This window comes from Neomonachus schauinslandi, chromosome 8 (genome assembly GCF_002201575.2).
Source record: "Neomonachus schauinslandi chromosome 8, ASM220157v2, whole genome shotgun sequence".
Lineage (NCBI taxonomy): Eukaryota > Metazoa > Chordata > Mammalia > Carnivora > Phocidae > Neomonachus > Neomonachus schauinslandi.
The window spans coordinates 59,983,715-59,988,932 of NC_058410.1; positions in this window are offsets into that span (position 1 = coordinate 59,983,715).

Sequence of the window (5,218 nt, forward strand, 5' to 3'; positions counted from 1 at the left end):
GTTGGTTTTATCATCCCCAACTATAATTAGGGAAGTCGAGTCTCAGAGAATTTAAGCAGATCAAGGTCACACAGCTGGGAGGGAGCAGAATCTACGCGAGAATCCAAAGCCCGTGCTGCAATCCTACATTCTGTCTATGTACTAACTGAAATTACATTTTGTATATTTAGCATACATATAAGCAGAATTTTACATGCTTTACAAAAATTAGTTCAGTTAGTTCTCATTACAAACCTACAGGGTAAGTACTGTTACGATTCCCTTTTTATAGATGAGAAATCTGAGGCACAATGAAATTAAGCAATGTCCCAGGTCACATAACTAGTAAGGAGTAGAACCTAGTTTCAAACCCAGGAAATCCGGCTCCAGACCCTGCCCGCTTCACTCCATTCATCACTCTGCGTGTAGCCTGTAATTACTGTCTTATTTCCAAATTTTGAGTTAACTAAAGATGTACAAAGATGGACACTGAAACAAGCCTTAGAAATGGTTTTCAAGTACAATTAGCAAAACTTAGTTATAAGAAAAGAATTATCCTCCAGGTGATATAAGACATCAACGACATGAGTAGGATAGAAATATTATATTTGAATTTAAAATGGTAAATATCAAGAAATATTATGTTTAAACATAGCTATTTAAGTAAATATGAAGACATTGAGTGATTTTAAAAGTTTCTTAATGTAATAGATTTTGAAGATGATTGAGTTTCATATGATTCCTCAAGCAAAGCTTACTTAATGGAAAATACTTTCCACAAGGTCATGATTCCCCATTGGCAATAGTGTGAAGAAAGTGACATATCTGCAATGCCCAGCCCCCTTCCTGTTTTTGCTCCAGACACAGCCTCAGTTACCTCCAGTACAATCATTAATCCTGCTCACCACCTCCATCACTCTCAGAGCTCCCTCTTAGTCTTTCCTAAATCAGGCTTACTCTGTTCATCCTTTATGGAACATAGGTATCTTAATAAAAGCTTGCAGGAATAATGCCTTAACTCCCAAAAGAGCTTAATTTTAACATCAATAATTTTAGGCATAAAGGCAAGTTGTTTGAAAAGAAAGCTGTGGATTAGTCCACCTTTCCAACCAGTCAAATCATAGCCTTTATGTGATGTATCAGTTAAAATTAGATTCAGCTGTATACAACATAATGAAAAGGTAACAATAGCTTAAACAAGAGGGAATTTTATTTCATTTTCACCTAAATGAAGTCCAGAGACAGAAAGCCAGGGCTGGCTTAGTAGCTCCACCATGACATCAGAAGTCTAGTCTCCAGTCTTTACATTCAATCATCTTCTGTGCATGGCTTCCAAGTTCAAGGGCACCTCCAGGACCAAAATAGTTGCTAGAGATCCAACCTTTTGTCTGTGTTCTAGGCCAGTACCTACCCTTTCAAAGGTCTTTGAAGTCCTACATGCTTCCACTTATATTTCTTTTTTTTTCGTATTTCATAATTTTTTATTATGAATAAGTGAACATAATCTAAATGCCTGCATAAAGATGAGTAATTCAGTGGCTTCCACTTATATTTCATTACCTGGAGCAAAAAGAGAGTTTGGGAAATACAACCTTTTACCTGACCACTGTCTTCAAGGTTATGTTACGTAGGGGGAGGGGGAAAATGGATAATAGGAGACAATTACTGGTCCTTGTGGAGTGGAATCAATTATTTCACTTCGCAGTGGAGGTAGCCTTCCTATGACAATCAGAAATCTAAGATCAACTAGAAATGTCACGTGTCCCCTCAAATCCAGATAGCTCCTGGGCTTTGAAGTCCTCAAATCTCAATGCTATAAGATGGTCATTGAATAAAAACACATCCCTTTAGATTTTGTTTTGGGAATATGTGAATGTGTTTATGTATGTAATGAAAGATGATCTTAGCTTACATTATCTACAGAAGTATTACTTGACAGGGACAACAGTTAAACGTCGAAATAGAATTTCTCAAAGAATCCATAGAGGCCATTCTTGAGAGATGGTTAAACATAAAACAGATATTCATCATGCTGAAAAGGATTGGGAAGGGAGTATAGGACTAATTGGGGTAGGGACATGACTTGGCAAAGTTCTTAACTTTGATTTTATATGTAGTGTCCAAGTGTATAATTGACATTTTTTTAAAATAAGCTTTTCACAATATCAGATAATCTATGCTCAAAATCTGACACAAAGACATTTATGATAATTAATCATGGTATTTTAAAACCCAGGCTCTTTGGTTTAGATCTGCTAAAACTTGGGAGAATTCTGCTTGACTTATATCATGATATTGGAATCTCAATACAAATCTATATGCTTAATATGCTTAATGTAAAATGAGCATCGGGTTGCTCTTATTTTAAAGGTTTTTTTTTTTTAATTTACTTATTTGAAAGAGAGAGAGAACACACGAGCAGTGGGGAGGAATAGAGGGAGAGGGAGAAGCAGACTCCCCGCCGAGCAGGGAGCCCGATGCGGGGCTCGATCCCGGGACCCCGGCATCATGACCTGAGCCAAGGACAGATGTTTAACCGACTGAGCCACCCAGGCACCCTTATTTTAAAGGTTTTAAATAATTGTATTTCAACCTTGGTTTCAGTTTCCTACCAACCGCTCCTTTCTCCAACCATACTCTGATGGTGATTGACATCACGAAGGTCCAGCCACCTACGAACAGTTTTCAGTAACACTTTCTTGAATTAATTATGCATATTGCTCAAAATAGGTTCAGAAGGCATCTACTGAAGCAGAATTAAATCAGAAAGGAATGTGGTGATCACAAAAACTGCTTATTTTTTGTATAATAGACAATTATCAGCATTTTCAGAATGAATAATAAATTGAGACAAGCACAATTAAAACGACCTATTTCTGCCAAATTTATCAGTTTATGAAATTTAATGTATAAATGTCAAGTCAACTGAATGTATAAAAATGACACATTTTATACTCATGAAGAGAGTTGGCAGGCAGTATCTTTATTTTTTCTGCCAACACATTATTCTAGTTGGTGCTAACTCTAGGCCCTCTGAGAAAATGCAAATTAAAAAAAGATATACGGTCTTACCCTTCAGGAGATCTGCAATTTGCTGATGCCAAAAATATAAACATTAAAGAAATGCAAACATAAAAACCATAAGTATTTATTTAGATCCAACTCATTTTGTTTTCAGGAAATCTAAATATAATACAATATAATTTTTGAAAGAATGTATCCATTTGGATTTGCATTTTTGTATGTTATTTTTCATAATGTTATCATGAACGTACTCAATTTCATTGAATTTTATCTCAGTTTTAACATACACCTTTATTACTTGAAATCATTCTGTTCTTAGTTTATTATACTCTTTCACATCATTAGACAGAATCTTATTTCTTCCAGGTATTCATATTCATTCAATATATATTTTTTTACCCTACTGTGTGCAACGCACTGTTCTAAGGACAAACATTAATTAGGTGTTACTTTCTGTCCTGTCCCATATGTAAAGGTCTTCCCAATTGCTGAATCATCAATCATCAAACCCCAGGAAATTTTTGAGTCACTCATTTTCTCACTTCTTTCCATTCTTCAGTCTTTTCTATGGCTTCAAATTTTGCCTCTAAAAAAATGACCTCTGAGTCTTTTCTTCATCCCCCTGATGTCTTACCTGAATTTTATTCTCATGTTATCAAACACATATCAAACACTTCCATTTAGATACCCTTCTTTAAACTGATCTTCTTCCAGAACATCCTTGACATCCTATGGATCCGTCCTTGACTATCATTCTCCCTCTGCCCTCAGGCAGAGCCCTTCCACCAGATTTTATGCATTACTCAGTAGGAACACTCTGGTCTACTAAGAGAGCTTTTCCTCTGCACATCTCATAAGCCATGCTCACACTATCTCCTCTGTTCCTTTATTCCTTTTGCTCTGCAAATGTTTATTGGGCACCAGTTATGGGTCAAGCACTCTTCTAAGTGCATGGATAAAAAACAAAAACAGAAAACAAAAAACAAAACTGTCTGCATGGAGCAACATTCTAGTAGGTTCTGATACTGTCCTGGTTGAATTAGTAATAATAATAGCTAACATTAACTGAATGAATGGTTATGTGCCAGACACTGTGCTCATCTTTTTATATTCATTCAACAAATATTTATTGAGTGCTACTCCAGAATATCCTAGGTGCTTCATATATAACAGTGAACAAAATATGTCCTACTGCTGGGAAAGAGACACTAAACATTGACCAAAATAAATTAGCAATTATAGAATATGTTAGAAGGTGACCATTATGGGAACAAAAAAAGAGTAGAACAGCATAAGCAAGAACAGGAGCCTCTGCAATTTTAGATATGGTGGTCAGGGTAATTCTCATTTGAAAAGGTAACATTTAAGCAAAGACATCAAGGAAATGAGGAAGTTAACCCTGTTGATATCTCGGAGAAGAACCTACAAGGAAGAGGGAACAGTCCATAAAAATATCCTAAGAAGATAGCATACCTGGCATGTTCGAGAACAGCAAAGAAGCTGAGTGTCTGCTGTAGAAGGTGCAAAATGTAGAAAGAGTAAAGGAGGTCACAGGAATAAGGTGGACCTTTTCAGCCAGTGTAAGGATTTCAACTTGGACTCTAAGTGAAATAGGTAACCATGGAAGGTTTGGAACAAAACTAGGATGTGTCTTAGGATTTTAAAAGATCATTCCAACTGCAATGTTGGGAATTGAGCATAAAGGGGCAAGGATTAAAGGGAGAAGATCAGTGAGGAAACTATTAAAAAAGATCCAGGAAGAGATGATAGCATAGCACCACTGTACATCAGGGGAAGTTTTACTGGATGAAAAAAAACAGAGCCTTAGCAAGCAGAAGTAACTTGTCCTTGTCTAGGCTGCCTCTAGCAAGCAGAAGTAACTTGTCCTTGTCTAGGCTGAGCTCTTTAACTACTCTGTCTCCCTCCTGCCTCCCACTGAGACCGCTTTGAGCTCAAAAGGATCTCATGAAGTCAGTATGAATGGTGCCTGGAAAATGGCAGATCATTTCATGAGGTAAGCCTTCAAACTGTTAAAGGAAAAACTGCTTCTTTAGCCAAATTACAAGTTCTGCCCGTCATTTAAAGCCCATTAGCAAATTCCAAGAGCTACTCTGGCTCTTACTTGAAATCCTGTTGCATTATATTTGGTGCTACATATTCTCTCATATCTCTGTAAGTTTTTATGATTCCTCAATGGTATTGTGAATCCTTGAGG